Source organism: Rattus norvegicus, chromosome 5, assembly GCF_036323735.1.
Source record: "Rattus norvegicus strain BN/NHsdMcwi chromosome 5, GRCr8, whole genome shotgun sequence".
Taxonomy (NCBI): domain Eukaryota; kingdom Metazoa; phylum Chordata; class Mammalia; order Rodentia; family Muridae; genus Rattus; species Rattus norvegicus.
The window spans coordinates 56189647-56209701 of record NC_086023.1 but is presented as its reverse complement, the minus strand read 5'-3'; the positions used below and the strand labels follow the sequence as shown (position 1 = coordinate 56209701).

General features: G+C 37.2%; 1 protein-coding gene across 10 annotated transcripts in view; it reads left to right on the top strand.

Annotated features, from left to right (window-relative positions):
• Lingo2 (leucine rich repeat and Ig domain containing 2) overlaps positions 1–20055 on the top strand; it is a 1322423-nt gene that overhangs the window by 278971 nt on the left and 1023397 nt on the right. For all 10 annotated transcript variants that reach the window (XR_010066383.1, XR_010066382.1, XM_063287596.1 and 7 more), the window contains one exon: positions 5741–5837. The gene's annotated coding sequence lies outside the window, so the exon portion shown is untranslated. The remainder of the gene's footprint in view (positions 1–5740; positions 5838–20055) is intronic.

Sequence of the window (20055 nt, the reverse complement as noted above, 5' to 3'; positions counted from 1 at the left end):
ATGATGCCATGTAGTCTTGGTTTCTGTTGCTTGGGTTCCTGTGCTTGCCTCTCGCCATCAGATTATCTCTAGTGTTACTTTGTTCTGCTATTTCTGACTGTGGCTAGACTGTCCTATAACCTGTGTGTCAGGAGTGCTGTAGACCTGTTTTCCTGTTTTCTTTCAGCCAGTTATGGGGACAGAGTGTTCTGCTTTCGGGCGTGTAGTTTTTCCTCTCTACAGGTCTTCAGCTGTTCCTGTGGGCCTGTGCCTTGAGTTCACCAGGCAGGTTTCTTGCAGGGGAAAAATTGGTCCTACCTGTGGTTCCAAGGCTCAAGTTTGCTCGTGGGGTACTGCCTAAGTCCTCTCTGCTGTGGCAGCAACCGGGAAAATCTGTGCCGCTCCTTCCGGGAGCCTCCGTGCACCAGGGTTCCAGATGGCATTTGGTGTTTTCCTCTGGCGCCTGGATGTGCACAGAGTGCAGTCTCTTCTGGTTTCCCAGGCGTGTCCGCCTCTCTGAAGGTTCAGCTCTCCCTCCCTCGGGATTTGGGTGCAGAGAACTGTTTATCCGGTCTGTTTCCTTCAGGTTCCAGCAGTGTCTCAGGCGCAGGGGTCCTGCCGCTCCCGGGCCCTCCCCTACGGGAACCCAGAGGCCTTATACAGTTGCCTCTTGGGCCAGGGATGTGGGCAGGGGTGGGCAGTGTTGGTGGTCTCCTCCGCTCTGCAGCCTCAGGAGTGCCCACCTGATCAGGCGGTGAGGTCTCTCTCCCACGGGGTTTGGGAGCAGAGAGCTGCTGCGGTCCGAGATCCGCAGGTGTGGGACTTCCGGTAAACACAGGAAGTGCCCGGCCTTAGAGGAACTTTGCCTCTGTGTGTCCTGAGTTCACCAGGCAGGTTTCTTGCAAGGGAAAAGTTGGTCCTACCTGCAGTTCCAAGGCTCAAGTTTGCTCGTGGGGTACTGCCCAAGTCCTCTCCGCTGTGGCAGCAACCGGGAAGATCTGCGCCGCTCTTTCCGGGAGCCTCCGTGCACCAGGGTTCCAGATGGCGTTTGGTGTTTTCCTCTGGCGCCTGGATGTGCACAGAGTGCAGTCTCTTCTGGTTTCCCAGGCGTGTCCGCCTCTCTGAAGGTTCAGCTCTCCCTCCCACGGGATTTGGGTGCAGAGAACTGTTTATCCGGTCTGTTTCCTTCAGGTTCCGGCAGTGTCTCAGGCGCAGGGGTCCTGCCGCTCCCGGGCCCTCCCCTACGGGAACCCAGAGGCCTTATACAGTTGCCTCTTGGGCCAGGGATGTGGGCAGGGGTGTGCAGTGTTGGTGGTCTCCTCCGCTCTGCAGCCTCAGGAGTGCCCACCTGATCAGGTGGTGGGGTCTCTCTCCCACGGGGTTTGGGAGCAGAGAGCTGCTGCTGCATCTCACTTTTAATTGGCATAATTGTTTTCTTGATATCTAATCTTGGTTTGTTGTTTACATACAAATGGACACATTAGCTTGCTCCTTGAGTCCATTCACTTGGGACATATTTTCTCATCCTTTTACCCGGGGATAATATCTAATCCTAGATGTTAAGGTTTGTTTCTTAATGGCAACAGAAGGATGGATCCTGTTTTAGCTTCCATTCTGTAAGTCTTAATCTTCTTACTGGGGAATTGAGACAATTGATGTTGAAAGATACAAATGAGCTTTTTGTCAATTCCTTATAGTCTATTGTTCTCTCTCCTTCCCCCTCTCCCCCTCCCTGCCCCTCCCTTTCCTCCCCTTCTCCTTCTTCTCCTCCTCCTCTTGTCCTCCTCCTCCTCCTCTTCCTTCTCTCTCTCTCTCTCTCTCTCTCTCTCTCTCTCTCTCTCTCTCTCTCTCTGTATTTCCATTCTTTTAATTTGCTGGTCTGGGTTATTTATTATTACTTATGTTGCTGTGATTAACTACTTTACTTTTGAGTGTTTCTTCTAGCACCATCCCTAGGACTGGATCTAATGATAGATTTTGATTAAATTTGGTGTTATTATAGAAGATACTTTTTACTTCTTCTATTGTAATTGAAAGTTTTGGCTGGGTATAGTATTCGGGGCTGGCATCTGTGGCCTTTTGTAGTCTGGAGAGCAGCTATGCAGCCTCTCTGGCATTTAGAGTCTCCATTGAAAAGTCAAATGTTATTCTAATAGTGCTGCCTTCATATGATACGTGATCTGTTTCCACTTCAGCTCTTATATTCTTTATTTCTTCTGTAAGTTTAGTGTTTTGATTATTATTAACCTAGGGGAATTGTGTTTTCTGGTCTAGTCTACTTTTTTTCTATATGCTCCTTATACCTTGATAGATAACCCCTTTTTTAGGTTAGGAAAATTTTCTTCTATTATTATGTATAGAATAGTTTCTATGTCATTGACCTGCATGTCTTCTTTCTATATTCCTATTATTCTGAGTTTTTTTTTTTGATGTCTTAATTCTTTTTTTTTTTTTATTAACTTGAGTATTTCTTATATACATTTCAAGTGTTATTCCCTTTCCCGGTTTCCGGACAAACATCACCCTCCCCCCTCCCCTTCCTTATGGGTGTTCCCCTCCCAAACCTCCCCCCATTGCCACCCTCCCCGCATAGTCTAGTTCACTGGGGGTTCAGTCTTAGCAGGACCCAGGGCTTCCCCTTCCACTGGTGCTCTTACTAGGATATTCATTGCTACCTATGGGGACAGAGTCCAGGGTCAGTCCATGTATAGTCTTTAGGTAGTGGCTTAGTCCCTGGAAGCTCTGGTTGCTTGACATTGTTGTACTTTTGGGGTCTCGAGCACCTTCAAGCTCTTCCAGTTCTTTCTCTGATTCCTTCAACGGGGGACCTATTCTCAGTTCAGTGGTTTGCTGCTGGCATTCGCCTCTGTATTTGCTGTATTCTGGCTGTGTCTCTCAGGAGCGATCTACATCCGGCTCCTGTCGGTCTGCACTTCTTTGCTTCATCCATCTTGTCTAATTGGTGGCTGTATATGTATGGGCCACCTGTGGGGCAGGCTCTGAATGGGTGTTCCTTCAGTCTCTGTTTTAATCTTTGCCTCTCCCTTCCCTGCCAAGGGTATTCTTTTTCCTCATTTAAAGAAGGAGTGAAGCATTCACATTTTGATCATCCGTCTTGAGTTTCCTTTGTTCTAGGGATCTAGGGTAATTCAAGCATTTGGGCTAATAGCCACTTATCAATGAGTGCATACCATGTATGTCTTTCTGTGAGTGGGTTAGCTCACTCAGGATGATATTTTCCAGTTCCAACCATTTGCCTATGAATTTCATAAACTCGTTGTTTTTGATAGCTGAATAATATTCCATTGTGTAGATGTACCACATTTTCTGTATCCATTCCTCTGTTGAAGGGCATCTGGGTTCTTTCCAGTTTCTGGCTATTATAAATAAGGCTGCGATGAACATAGTGGAGCACGTGTCTCTTTTATATGTTGAGGCATCTTTTGGGTATATGCCCAAGAGAGGTATGGCTGGATCCTCAGGCAGTTCAATGTCCAATTTTCTGAGGAACCTCCAGACTGATTTCCAGAATGGTTTTACCAGTCTGCAATCCCACCAACAATGGAGGAGTGTTCCTCTTTCTCCACATCCTCGCCAGCATCTGCTGTCACCTGAGTTTTTGATCTTAGCCATTCTCACTGGTGTGAGGTGAAATCTCAGGGTTGTTTTGATTTGCATTTCCCTTATGACTAAAGATGTTGAACATTTCTTTAGGTGTTTCTCAGCCATTCGGCATTCCTCAGGTGTGAATTCTTTGTTTAGAAGACCTGCATGTCTTCTTTCTATATTCCTATTATTCTGAGTTTTGATCTTTAAAACGTTCCAGATTTCTTGGACATTTGGTGCCAGCATTTATTAGAGTTAATATTTTCTTTGACTGAGTCATTTATTGTTTGTATGTTATTTTTAATGCCTGAGATTCTTCCAAATCTTCTATTCTGTTGATTAAGAATATCTTTAAGGTTCTTATTTGAGTTTCTGTGGTTTTTATTTTCAGGTTTCCTTCAATTTATGTTTTATTTATTGATTCTATTTCTTTTGCTGGGGATGAACCATTTTATTTATTTTCTTTCACATTTTGTTTAGACATTTTGTTACAAGATGCCTATTAGTGATGACCACTCAGACACTTTAAAGCCAACTGAAAATCTTTCTTTATTCCACCCACCTAGGGCTATATCCAGGTATGTGAGACCCAAATGTTCTGATGAATTTTTAAGGGATAAAGTATTTAAAGACAAAAACCACATCCTGGTATCTTATTCAGCAGCTTCAGCAAGAGGCTTTCCTGAAGCAAAACATGATGAAAAGTTAGTAGAAGCATCTTGACCTAAGGTTCAGAAACAGAATTGGGTAATTTTCTATAAAATTCTCTGTCAATGAGATCAAATCCTAGTTCAACCTAAAATGGTCACAGCAAGAATGCAAAATTGAGGAATCTCTGCTCTGTTTTTCCCTGTCTCAACATTGTCTTGGCTGTTATTGATTGTGTTTTTTTTGGTGGGGTCTAGAAATCTAGGTTTGGACTGGTTTTTATTCTAGGCACTGATACCTGTTCTTGTCAGTGCTGAATGGGTATTTTTCCCTTGGTTTCTGTTTCCTTTCTTGTTCATAGGAGAGTATAATGACTGTTTGTTGCCTGGTGGGGCATTCTTATGGAATGCTGATATGTGCGGTCACTGTGGATTCCAGGTAAATTATATTTCTAGATATTGGAAGTTCACATTTTGTAATTGGAACGAGCTAGGATAGGAACCTCAGAAGAGAGAAAAGCTGGGCTTTACACCAGAATCTACTTAATCTCTGGGAATCGAGACAGAAATTGAGGAAAGGCCACAACAGGTGTTTTGCTACAGAGCTGGGGATGGGACTGTGGAATTGGATATGAAGGAGAGGAAGGAGAATGAAAAGCTGAAGTTTGCCTACCTGCTCTATTAGCCTACTTACTTCTCTGTCAGGCTTGGCTGGTAGAATCTGGGAGAAAGTTTACTGGAATTTGGGCTTTGGATAACAGGGTAAGTGAGGAAGGAATTTGGACAGGAAGATTTGTGTGATCTGCTGCAGATGGGGGCAGGGGTGAAAGACGCTGCAGAAGATGTTTAATTACAGAGGTCTGGTTAAGTCTTGGATATTGGCTTTGTAGAAATAGAGGAGTAGGTGAAATCAGCAGTTATCCTATCTGCTTCCCTGATTGAAGTGTTCTATATGTTTTCAACTCATCTCTTAAAAGGATGTCTACAGATATCTTGAAATAACCAATGGTAGAACTTGGGAAAGCTACTTATTGTTAGACCTTGACTGACATGCTTAAAACAGTGTGAACTCTTTAACATGGCGGGCAGAGTAATGACATATTTAAATTATATATCTTTTTCTAACAGTAGCCATAAAGTATAATGTGATCTCTCTAACCATTTATGTTATCAGTTGTATGCTATAGCTGGTATTTAGCACATTTTGTTTCAAACTAAATTTAATGAAAATGCCTTGATGTGAAAATTATCTTACATTCTAATTATATTTCCAAATGATTATTAAATAATATATTGAATTATTAAAACACATATGATGAAATTATTTACATGAAAATGCAAACAATAATGTCATCAGGAAATCAATACATTAGTTTGCCTCATGAAATTATAGTTCGGGAATACATACGTAATTTTTATTCAGAATTTAAGCAAAAGCAGCCGATGGAAACTGTTGGTCAGGGTTAATTTTTTTCATGTTCCCAAGACTTTTGTTTCATTTTATTTAGGAAATCTGCTGCTGATGGTTTCAAGATGTAGAATCCTTATATGTGAAGTATCCCAAATGAAGTCTTGGAATCTGCACTGAAAGTACTTCATGTTGTGGTAAGAAAAAACAGTTCAAATGTGTTGGCACTGGGAAATGTGAAGTCAAGCACATAATTTATGTGTGTTTCTGTGTGTAGTCTGCGTGGTGGCTTTACTATTATGAGTTGATAATAGAGTAAAATGATGACTGTAACTAAATCTATAAGTTTAAGATTTTTTAATCCTGTTTACTATTTTGCAAGTGGACTGAAGTAGTCTGCGGCATAAACAAAAACTCCCTTAAAGAAACATTTCGATTTTGCATCTTATTTGTTTTAGCTACTGTTATCACAAGAGCCCTGGAAGATTTTATGATAGCCATAGCACAGATATGAAAACAAGAATTTGAGCAAAATGGAATCCTGTTTCCAATCTTGCTGACAGATGATGGCAGGACCAATTGTAATTCCTGCTGATATGTAATCTTTAGCCCTCTGACAATGGAGAAGGCAAAAATTTAGATTTATGTCAACACCCCAAAGTTTTAATCAATTATTTAGAAAAGAACCATATTTGGCTCCTCTCAATAGAAAACATAAATGATATTCATTTATATACCATTATTCTTGAAGACATTTTTCTTCAAGTCATCAAACAGTTAATAGATAAATGCATCACAACATTTGCATGATTAAAAAAAGGATATTAGAAAAACATTATGAGATATTTGTCTTAGTCATCTTTGTTATATATGTGAATATATTTGAATGTGAAAATGGTAGGCTTTCTTTATACAAATAATGCATGACCAATGAAAAGGATTAATGAAGCTTATAAGTAACTGTTATATAAACTTGAGAACGAAAAATGTGGGAATTTCCCTTACCAATAGACGTGTTATGAGGTATTAAAAGGATGCTACTGAACTAAGAGACAGTATATGCATAGCATCTGCCTTTTGCCTAGTGCACTACAAATACTCAGTAGATTGAAGTCACATCAGTGTCATCATGATGTAAATATAAAAATGTGCTCAGTACTTCCTTATAGTGGGAAGAGGGGTTAGGTCCTCACTAAAGCTGTTTTCAGTGTATCCATTCTGAGATAACTCATGAAGCTGTTTGTGTACTATTGATAATGTATTACATTTCAATTCAAGAATATTGAACTTGTGTAGAAGTTCCTAAATAAAGATCACCAGATTCCCATATTATGGTTAGTTTTGCTTTAAATTAAATAGTAGTTGTCTTATAGCCACATAATTTGCTAGGTGAAGGGCCACATGTAATAAACTGTTTGCCGTCCTTTTAATTCTAGGTAGTGATATAGCTGCTCACCTTATTTGAGCACTAGGGCCAGACCCTTAATTCAATGAAGGCCATGAGAGTCACATTGCCTAAAGTGCAAGGTTTCCTGGACTGTACAACCCACCTGCTTTTGAATCACTGCTAATGATATAAAAAGACAACTGCCCTTCAAGATCTATTGATACAATTGGTAACAGATGGCTGAGCTAAATATCTGATAAAGAATGTATTGGAATCTTTTCACAATGATGATGAATGTTTGGCATGATTCAGTAATTTGTAAGAGGGAAATGAATGAGAGCCTCATGCTTACATAAAAACAGTGAGCTAAGGTAATAATCACTTCCAAAATGTATTCCTAAGCTAAGGATAATATATATTTACCTTAGATTTGCATGTGGTATCTGAGTGTTGTATATGTACCTTTAGGGCCAACATTTCTCAGGTTTTAAGGAGGTTAGAGTCTTGCTTTATATTCCCAGGAAGGGAATGCTGCTCTTGGGGATTGCTAGTGACAGCAATCTATATTTAAAATGTGGTCATTGAGACTAAACCACTCCTTGTATATTCTTCTAACTGGAACTGGACATTTCTCTGTCTTGAAGTTTTAAGTTTTATGATCTAGAATAGGGGCTTTAGTATTGGAACTCAAACGGAAAATCTTGATCAAGTAAGCATTAGGACATATATCTAAGAAACAAGTATGTTTAATAATAACCCTGTGAACCTATTTCATAGTTCAATAACTGCATTTTATCATGTACATATAAAGCTTTGAATCAAGCAATTTTAAGACTGCAGGTCAAATTCGTAAGAGTAGCAGTTTGGCTAATGTTAGTTGAAATTCTCGTAAGTCGTTGCTTCCTTCCATTTGAAAATGTGCCAAATCTTCCCGCAGCTACCTCTATTCCAGAGGCTCATAAAACTTACCAATAGAAGTTATTGGCTCAAGTTTCGAAGTTAAAACATGATAAGGTCAGGCCTGAATCTTGGCAACAGGAGAATGTGCATCTGACACAGCTGCTTGTTAATCCTACGATAATTCAGTTTTATAGCCATGAAGAGTTTTATTTCATGGCAGCCAGAATAATCACATATGGGAATAATGGGACTATATTTGTTTAGCTTAAGCTCGTGAACATTGAATTCACAGTCACCTGCTAAGTTAGGCTTTAGAAGGCGTGAGTGCAGTGGGCCTACTCATCCGCTGTAATACTGCTTCAGTAGGCATCATATAAAATGTAAAACATCTAGGTATCTGCACATTTTTCTAACCATTGAACTTGTTTATTTTAATCAATTCCATTGAGTTTTTAAACATCATTTATGAGAAAAAAATTGATTGTCAGAGATTAAGCTAAGCTGGTATTTATTCAAGCAACCTCCCTCTAAAACTGAAATTAATCCATTCTCCGTGTCTCTCTACTCAGTCCTCTGTCTGTGTCTCCACAGAGACACATACACCACAGAAAATTCATTTGGCATACCCATCCTTTTCCTGAATTATATGTGTGAATTTCTTACTTCCAATCTCTCTCTGTAAGTTTAACTTTCTAAACTTCTGTCTCACCATAACTCAGTAACTTCTTTCTCTTAGGAGAAAATAATGTTTTTTATTCTTGCCCATATTATCTAGGGTGTGCCATCCTGGGAGGTACAAACTTCAAGAGAAATAGAGAAAAGAATGAATCAACAGGGAGGTATAGCTCCCAAAGGCATAGACTTAGGAGAGACAAGCACCAGGGTTGAGGATGGGACGCAGGAAGGATTCCATACTTCTTTGAAGTGACAAATTTGTAGCAATTCCACTAATTGTGTTTACCTTTCAGCCACTTCAGGTCTCTTCCCAAGTACTTACTACCTTGTAAGATGGCAGATAAAAATATCTATGTGCCTCAGCTTTTAAGTGTGTATACATAAAACATATATGAGGTATATGTTATGCCAATATGAAAAATTCACTTTTCATGTCATCTTTAAAACTTGTATATATCGAGTACAGTTTTTGAAATGAAATAAAAGGAAAGTGTACTAAAAGATCTTCATAATGTATGATTCTCTCTCTAGATACTGACTGAAAGAAATCACAGGAACACATGCAAATTTTGTTTTGTTACTGCCAGGTTTCTCTTACTCACCAGACCACAAAATTTCAGTATGATTTGGACACTGATTTTTTTTAAATTATAATGTAATTTTACATTAGTGCTAATGCTTCAAAGATGAATATCATCTAAGTTTTCAGTATGATTACTCTATTGCTGACTTTACTACTAATCTTATTGAAGAAACTGATAGGTTATATATAAGGCATTAACTTTGTCTTTATAAGAAGCAATAAGGTAACTTTGGAATCATACACATTAAATAAATGAAATTTAAGAAAGCAAAGCAATAAACAGATCCTTGCTGAGAACAAATGAATATTTTTTGGTTTCATCAATAAGAATTTTTCTAGTAACAAAGAGAACTAATGATGAAATATAACATATTATTTTATATCAGCAATTTAAAATCCCATATACATATGTCATTATATGCTGGGTCAACCTATGCTCCCCCCAGGGTTAAGGAACACTTGATATATGGCTCATTTTTCTCCAGTTAGAAATACAGACAATTAAATATTAATTACCATATATTAAATATATGGATTTAATGGCTACTAAATGTCCTGCCATCCTAGAAATGAAAGCCTAGTCAGGTCTCTCAGGCTTCCTTGAACTTGTGTCAGTTTTCTTTTCTTCTAATTTTCTGTAGTTGTTGACTCCTCAGACTTTTCAAAATTGTGTTTGTGTGTATTTCACATTGAACTTCTTCAGTATATCAGCTTATGTTTGTTCAACTGGGTTCTTTCTTTGGGGGGGGAGTGGAGAAAATGAGCCACAATGACTTATTCCTTTTAAACTACATTGGTCAACATTTCTTCATTCTCAGATATTTAAAACAAAAAAGCCAATAAATAAAACTATTATTACCACTTTCTAGAAACCTGTCAAAATCTTGACATGTTCAGTCCCTGTAATTTGCATTATATATTCAAAGTGAATTTTGAAAACAGCAGGGATGCAGGTTGTGTGAGACCTGCCTTTTAAATTGGCAATCTGCAGTAATGGAGGTACTGTCAGCTACCCTTCACTGTTGAGGGAAGCAATAGCCAGAACCATACCTTTCCCTCTCCAACTTCTTGTACAAGGTTTCATTGCCTGCTTCTTGGTTTGATTAGCCACAACAGTCTTATTAAATATATTTTTGTATACCCAAAATAGTACAGATGTGACAGTTAATACTACTGATATGTAGTATATTTAGTGTGATGTAAATTTAATTGTTTATTGATAGTGTTGAAAAACTGAAACGCCATGTAACTGAACTACTTTCATTTCCAACAGGATATTTTAGAAGCTAACCTTATAACTTTACATGATGTTCTACCATTTTATTGGTATTTTATTTATTTACATATCAAATGTTATCCCCCTTCCCAGTTGCCCTTCCACAAACCCCTATTCCTCCCCACTTCCCCCTGCCTCTGTGAGGGTGCTCCCCCATCCACCCATCTACTCCTGCCTCAGCACCCTAGCATTCTTATACCCGGGGTCATCGAGATTCCACAGGATCAAGGGGCACCCCTCCCATTGATGCCAGATAAAACAATCCTGTGATACATATCTAGCTAGAGTCATGGTCCACCCATGTTACTCTTTGGTTAGTAGTTTAGTTCTTGGAAGCTTTTAAAATATGGTTTGAAAAAGCAGGCGGTGATGAGAACACTTATGAATTGGTAGAAAGTTACAGTTGCACAGAAAGGAATGCTGGCACTATTGTACAACAAGGGAATAATATATGAAATTATTGATTTCAGTACATTTCATTAACACCGATTAATATGTTAGACAGTTATATTTACTCTGATTAAATACTATACTCTGTATACATTTGTTAAAATATTTATATGTAAAGTACAAATACATTTAAATTATAAAATATATGATAAAAGTATAAATTATTAGGTATTCTTATTTAATGTATTTGAGCTAGTAGGTTGGAAAGAAGACAAGTTAGTGTTTCCATTGGCCAGCCTCAGATGTTAGGTTCCACACTATCTCTCTGATGCCCTTGACTGTGAATCACATGACAGAAGTGAAGTAAAGATAGGGAAACACATACTACCCATGTGCTCAGGACAAAGGGAAGACATTGAATCCCTGAGCAGTTGGCCTGTTTCTTTTTGATCACACATGAGAGTAGGAGTTGCAACTATCAGTCATCATCTAAAGCAGTATTCTTAATCGTGTAGGCCATGAATCCTGTGGAGTCAAAGGACCCATTCCCAGGTCCTTTGATATTCATATATCCTGAATACCATATATTTATGCTGTGATTCATAAGAGTAGCAAATTGCAGTTATGAAGTAGCAACAAAAATAATTTTATGGTTTAGACTCACCACACTAAGAAGACCTGTTTTAAAGAATCACAGCTTAAGAAAGTTAAGAATCAGTGATCTAGAAGCAAAGAACTGACTACATGTCAGTTAATAAAACATGTAACATATAAGATACCATTTCATTAAAATTATATTCATAATAATGTTCTTGGACTGAAAGCGCTAACTGTTTTTGCAACTACTATGAGTTAAGGTAGATATACGAACCGCTAAAACAATGAACTTAATTCTAATGGGCAGAATGTTCACCCCTTTCTTCTTATTTTTGGTATAAATTGAGTTTCAAGGGAAATCATTTGGGCCACAGTGATCTAAATCTGGAGGCAAAAGTGCAGGGAAGGCAGCTTCTGAGCAATCTTGCAGAACTCAAGATAAGATGGTGTAGTAGATCATTTAGCCATTGTAAAATAAAGATCTTCTGAGTATCTTCGGTAGCCTTCTGAACACAGCTCATAAATTACTCCTTCCTCGTTATTCTATATCATTATTTTTATACTATACTTAGTCCCGGGAACCTAAAAATGGAACAGAGCTACACAGGTATATTTTACAAAAATTTGCGCACAAACTAATACCAGAAGGCAAAGTTTTGCCATTTGCTTAAAATAAAATAGATTGTATCATTGAAATTATTTAAAAAGTTTATTCCCTTTTTCATAAAATTGTTTAAGAACAGCTTCTAGTTCTTCTGTGCACCAAGATTTATCAACTTGAGTTAACCTATATCGTTATTTTCTTACCTTCTCATTCTGGGTGTTTAACTAAGCTTTAACTAAAGAGAGATGGCAAATTTAAGCAAGTATAAATAGGTCATACAGTATGTTACTACACCAAAAGCTCCTTTTAGCACAGGATAATTTTGTAGCTCATGGTTAGTCCAGTCTTTAAAATTATGCTTTCAGGCTGTGTGAATATCATGGCCTTGTTACTATAAAACTATAGGGACAACTGAGAAATTTAAATACCTCATTACATATAACATGCTAATATTTTGTTTAATGCTATTTTTCTGAACACATCTCAACAATTTTTATGTCAATAATATATACTTCATTTTTATTTCTGTATCTACTTTTGGATAAAAATAAAAATCAATATTAATGATTATTCTTCTTTTAGAGAAATTAGTTATAAGCAAGCAGCTTAATTCTTTAGCAAAATCAAAACCAATATCAAGACTGAGATTGTAGAAAACAGAGCATTATACTTTAAATGGACAGTATTGTTATCATGATAGATTCATTCAGCAGACAATAGCTGCATTGACAAAGCAATCTGAATTAATCTGAAATTGAATCACCTCATGTACACACATGCGGGAAATTGAAGCAATTTTAAATTAAGATATACAAATATTATTCTGTTAACTTTAAAATGAATTCACAATAAATTGAACTGTTATTGTCGCACTTAGGTTGTCTTAATTTTCAGCACTTTGTTACAAACTGGAAAGTTGCAGAAGGCGAAAGTGAATGTTGGAATGCCAAATGCAAATGAAACAAATATATCTAAATAATTAAGTGATTGAACTTCTTCTAGTTCCTTTAAAGGTGAATATTTATTTTTTTATCACATTCAATATGAAATTGTTTATAGCTTGTGACAGAATGGTGCAGATTTAAGCCCTTAGTCTACTTGTCTGTCAAAGTCAATTACAGAAGGGTCACAAATGTAGACATTTATCTGATGGACTCTCCCCTGCTCACATTAGTCATTTGCAGGCACTTTCTAAGAGACTTATTAGCTCATCTATTTGCAAATGATTGCCACTGTCTGGGCATACTGCCTTTGGGTTCTGTTTTACTGAAGGATAGTGGTCTTTTGAAAGGCAGCCATAATTACCAACTGAAGCAGTGTAATAGGAGTTGAAGGCATGTGTGGGCCAAAATTATTCAAAGAATAATAAAACAAGCTTTAATAAAGTTCAACAACTTAATAAGAGTTGATGTTTTCAGATAACTAAATCTTTGCCTATTCCTGTGTCTGTTCATTAGGTAATAAAAACTATTACATTGCTATACATGTCTACTTATAGTTCCTGTACCACCATAAAATATCATTAAATGCTAGCAAATTTATCACTGTCTCGTGGCAGACATACACTATAACCTCATCAGAATTATGCAACATACAGAATACTCTATGTTTTTTCCTGTTATTATCTTACCAATGTTTACAATGAGAAGAACTCAAAAAAAGATGCTGTCAACAAAGATGGCTAGAGATGACTGTTGGTGAGTTAATTAAAAGAATGCTTTATATTTCGTAGCTAGTTTAGAGATTCAGCATCTGAGAGATAATTGGTCCTTGAAAAGATTAAACTACAAAAGAAGTATTGAGTTTAAAAGTCATAGAACTCCACATATCAGAACAATAACACATCAAGAATTATGTTTTAGAAATCTCCTTTGGGAGTTGTATGGGAAAGTAATGAATGTGAACAAAGTTACAAAAGGCAAAGAAACTGGCAGAATATTATCTTAATGATTGTTAAGATTAAAAGCAAAGCCGTAGCAGTGAAAATACCATCATTGATCCTAGAAGTAGCTGAATGATCATTTTACAAGTCTTTGCAATTACTTGTTGATCAAGGTGTGCAATTAGTTGTGATCAATTACTTGTGTGATCAAGGAATATGGAGTGGACTGTTGTTCCATGGTGTGATCAATCCAGGGCCTCTACACACACTGAAGAAGTTCCCTGGCATTGAAGAGCATCTGCAACCCTGACTCTGGTATTCTCCACTACCAATGTGGTCATTTAGAAAAGAACACTGGGTTAACTAGTGCAAGGTTATCTGTGAAAGTCTAACAAGCAATCTAGAGGAGCTATTTTGGAAATTCAGGAAAATTCTAAATGAAAGTAAAAAATGTAGTGGGATGACTCTATGATCTAATGAGGTTCTGTGTGTGCCATGATTAGCACAATGCCTGAGATAGAATTAATGCTTCAGAATGATAGCTGGTGTTTGGTTCCTCTGATGGAGACTTGGAAAAGGTGCATTAGACTAGGATGAAAATCTATTTTCATGTTTAATTAGAAGAACAAGAAGGAGAAAGAATTTAGGCAAACCGAATGTTGCTCATGATATTGAGCCCAGATACTGTATCGGTGACTAAAGAGGGGAAAAGTCACTAGGGTCCAGACAAAGAATAGGGTATCTGTCTCACTCTTCCCTATGAAAATTAGGTATATCTTCCAGCTTTCCTATCTTGTTTTAAAGCACCCATTGGAATTCTATTAGCATCAAGTATTATTTACCAGAAACATTTGGTGAATTTGAAATTATTCTGCAACACTGTAGTTTGTAGCTGTCTGATTCAAGCTTTGTATTGTCCACCTGATATTGGAGTCTAAAGGGGGAGGGCATTTTATATTGTGTCCTGCCTCTGATGACACTTAAGAACTAGACGGCCACTGACAAAACAGGACACCTTCAAACAGTCATGTAAAGGACAAATCCATATTGGAACAGCACACCTTTAGAGAAGGAGCCAATCTAGTTGGTCTTTCTGCAGAGAGCAAGCCCATGGAACGGTAGAAGAAATGCAATGGCATACTGAAGGGGTTAAACTGCCCAGGTGGAATCAGTGATGCTCTCGGTGGCACTGTGAAACAAGTTCCTAGACTGCAGAGAGACATTGAGCTGTCTTTGGGGAACTGAGAAATAACTGCAAATTAAGCAAGACATGGTTATTCACTCTTTCTATTGGTGTCTGTACAATCTGTAAATGCTGTTTAGGGTTTTCACATACTCAAAACTGTCACTTAACACAGAATGATGTTATCCATTTGAGAGTCAATTTACAAACTTACTGAAAAGGATCTGACATCCATACAATAGAGTATATATCTGGGGACATTGTGGCAGTTTATTTGCTGCTGTGAGTTTAATCTGAATCACCAGATATCTAATTTATCATGAAAAAATGAAATTCTGGGTTGTTTTTCCTTTCCTATGCAGATTTATTGAACAGTCTAGTTTCTTCTGGTGAAGCACATGGCTCTGGTGGAAAATATGTCCCAGTAATTCTATGACGGCACTGTTTTGAATCTCAAATAACCTACAGAGATAAACAGCAATGTAATATAGCTAAGAAATATCTTCTCACAGGTCACTGACCAAGCCTAAAGGCTTCTTTATAGCATTATTGGTGCTTTGTAGGGAAGTAATGATAAAGATCTGTCCTACATCTAAATTCTGAGGTCTAGTCCTGAATTTTCCTTAATCACAGGAATGTAAAATTGCACCTTCTTTCTCATTCCTCTCTAAACTAACTTCCCTTTTTCCTCCCATCCTGCTTCCCACTCTGCAGCCCTTATCCCTTTTGTTCTTTGAGGTCATTGTGCTATATACTAACAAACATAGACAATATACCTCATCTCCTCAAGTTGAGGATATATATTGTTTTTTCTGTCCAAAATAAAACCGCATAACATCACATCGGCAAAGCAGTACTGAGTCCACTTGGAGATAACGTGTATTGAATTCATAGCTACTTAAAACACTAACATGCTGAATACATATCTACTGAGCCCTATTCTTGACAACGCATGGGACTAGGTAGCATGATAGAAATAAATACCAAGAAAAAATGGATGACAAGGAAGACTCACAAGCAAGGGTTTCAGGACTGGGATCTGAGTTTATTGTCAAGGGATACATAGACTGTGACAGATAAGGGTATGGCAGCCCAGATGCATAGAAAGTAAGTGAAGGTGATTCCTATGACAAGCAGCTTATGCCCTCAAGAAGGGTAAGTTATATACTTGGGTTGATGAGTGTGTGAAGAGGACAGGATTACCTGGAAGTTGAAGCACAGATTTTTAAGAAAAGTTAGTTCAAAGGTTTAGGGATTTACCTTCAGTCATAAGAGGCCTTAAGCTGGAACAGCTTGATCTTTTTCACATTTATGAATGTGAAATTAAAGAAATCATTGTAAAATATTATGCAAAATATATATATATATATGTAACTTATTGGTTAATTCCAAGAAAGGAAGTCTCATGTATTAAATTAGAGTCTTGTAGTGTGATAAATTTGTATTCTGAATTTGTGATCCTACAAGATATAAAAACACTAACATCATTAAGGCTTCAGCCTTTACTCAGATGTGTAGAGATATTATAAAATCACAGTATTTCAATCTTTCATAGTTACTAAGACTTTTAGGGAACAGACATAAGAACAGTAGTCATGTGTTTATGCATTTATGGAAACACCCTTGATTTTCTCTTCATAATTTCTGCATATTCACCAGTCTGTCATGGACAATGAACACTTTGCTGAAGGTTTCTTTGATCTGTAGGTTTCTTTGGGTCCCATGAGTCCTTGACATTTCCTTGGCTATTTTCTTGTTACTTCCTGAAGACATTAGATATCACCATTAAGAATATAGAGCAATGAATATCCTAGTAAGAGCACCAGTGGAAGGGGAAGCCCTGGGTCCTGCTAAGACTGAACCCCCAGTGAACTAGTCTATGGGGGGAGGGCGGCAATGGGGGGAGGGTTGGGAGGGGAACACCCATAAGGAAGGGGAGGAGGGAGGGGGATGTTTGCCCGGAAACCAGGAAAGGGAATAACACTCGAAATGTATATAAGAAATACTCAAGTTAATAAAAAAAAATAAGCAAAAAAAAAAAAAAAGAATATAGAGTCCTATACCTACACTTCTTGTCTTAATACAGTTAGACCTGGGTTGACTATTTCTCTCCCTTTGTCCTTCTTCCCTGCTTTTCTCTGTTACTCTAAATTTTCTTGCCCATTAGCATACCTTCTACTCTGTTATGCAGTCGGGCTTTTAGGGAAACAAAAGCCAGAAAGAACTGAACTCTACTTGACTGACTGTCCAAGGTACTGATAGTTCCATGTATCTTCCATCCCTTCTGATTTAGAAGAGCAGATAAGCCATGTTACTTACATTGGGCTTAAACTCAGGTCAAGAAATCATAAGTAGGTATATGTAGAATTATCTTAACATATGAGTCTGTGATCTTTACTTTGTAAAAGGTTTTCCCCCTTGCCTTCTTGGATTGCTTTCTTAATTGGTTAATTCACAAACTTTTTCTTCTCTCCCTGACATTTTGTTTGTTAAGACCATGGGGTGATGGACAAGAAAAATTTGGTACTGGGTGAAATATTATGAAATCACAAGATTGTTTTTTAAAAACAGCAGTCAATACAGAATGTAACAATTTGAATTATGTGATCAGTATCATTCTGAAAGAACGTACTTTAAAAATTGGATAACATAGTTTAGGTGAAGTTATTTAGAATTTTGGAAATGCTTCATTATTACAATTATGTAAAAATAAATAATAAGAATACAGTCAACTAATACTTAACAAAAATTAAAGGGACTTATCTTATTCAGGACAAAGAGAAACCTAGGGGCCTAGCAATAGGAAATGGCCATACTTACCACATAGACAAATATGTTTCTCCTCTTATGCTTTCCAAATTATTCCACACATTTGCAGGAGTCTGTTTATCATTTGTAGAATAAAATATTGAATTAGTTAGCCAAAGTAAATCAGGAAGAAGTTCAGGGGTAGCTGTCTCAATTCTGTCATTAAAAAAAATATCTCTCCCATTCTATTGAAATTCAGTTTAAAACTCATTGGTTTTGTTGAGATAAGGTTTTGCCTATGTACCTCAGACTAACATGAAACACAATCCTTCTGCCTCAGACTCTCAAGTATTGTAATTATTGATATGAGACACCCAGTATGTCTTATTTTTCTTTAAGTACTGATTTATATCTTTACAAACACTGATATTTACATATTTCAATAAGAGTTACCTGATCATGTTTATAAGTAAATATAAACAAACAGGCATTCATTTCATTATTTTCATCAATACAGTATTTCTAATGGACAAATAATAATATTAAGCATGTTTAGAAATGCAAAATCTGGGGCTGGGGATTTAGCTCAGTGGTAGAGCGCTTACCTAGGAAGCGCAAGGCCCTGGGTTCGGTCCCCAGCTCCGAAAAAAAGAACCAAAAAAAAAAAAAAAAAAAAAAAAAAAAAAAAAAAAAGAAATGCAAAATCTTTTATATCCTTGGCATTCTATTACTAATGATGTGTGCTTCATAATGATGTGTAATTAGTTCTTAATATACATTGTTTGACTATATATAAATGTATAAATGTATACATAGAATAAATGTATCTAAATCCATCAAAATCATAGAATAAATGTTTTTTTCTTGTATTATATTTTGGTAATATTATAATATAATTTTAACCTATCAGAATTGCTCTGGTAGTATTCACAAATAAAGTCTCCACATCTTATTCCATTTTTCCAAAAACTTATATTAAATTCTTAACAAATTAATGTAGATGTTTATTATGATATATATAACATAGTTTTTTAAAATGTTTATATTTCTTTGGGATGGAAATTTCTCAAGGCAGTTTTGTTATTTAGAGCTCTCTCTCTCCCCCCCTCTCTCTCTCTTTCCCTCTCCCTCTCTCTCTCCCTCTCTCCGTGTGTGTGTGTGTGTGTGTGTGTGTGTGTGTGTGTGTGTGTGTGTGCGTGCACACGCACATGTGTGGATACGGGAAGCCAGGATCAAGGATCCTCCTCAGTTATCAGTGAAGTTGAACAGGCTGGCTGTGATTTCCAGATATCTTCCGTCACTGTTTCCCGTCTCTGAGTTTATAGAAGTGTGCCAGCACATCACTGTGTCTGGCTCTTCAGAGTGGTGATGGGTACCCTAATTTAGGATTTTGTGTTTGCATAGTAAGCACTTGCTGAATAATCTCTTCAACCATAAAAGTATGATTCTGGCAGGGAAATTAAATTCCTGGATTCCTTTTAGTATTAACAATTAATAATAACTTAATTTGAAAAATATTTTGGAGAAGTTTTACATATAGAGAAAACAGAGATGAAGTATGTTAATGATCAGTGCAAATGATCAGAAATAGTCAAAATAGAGCTTATTCCTTGAAATCGTGTCTACTATATGCACATGTGCATCAGTATGTGGATGTTTGAACCTATGGTCTTACATTCTATGAGTTAAATAAGTGTGGAGAGGGGAGTTGACGTAAAGAGACTTCAGAATAGTGCTATGGTTGATAGTAAATGCTAATCTAGCATGCAGGAGGCTATGATTTCATCCCAGGCACCCAAATAAATAAGAAAATAACGAGGAATATCTTTGACAAAATGAAAATACTTTTATAAATTCATCAGAAATGTAGCCAAACTGTAGGTTTATAACTTAGCCATTCAAACATCCTGAACTCATACGTGAATATTTAGGAGTTGTAAACATAAAAAGAGCTAAGTAAAGGTACTGAGTCATTCCTGGCACATAGTCAATGTTTAACACATATGTGCTAATTTATTTCTTAGGAAGAGAACAGAGTATATTGGTCAAGGCAATACACATGGCCTTAGACCTTGACAGGACCCCAGCTCTGTCTTCAGAGCTCCTCAGTCATGGACAGATGAGGAAAATTCAACATGTATTTATAGCCTCAGGTGTGAAATGTAGATGTCAAACGATGCAGGATGCTGG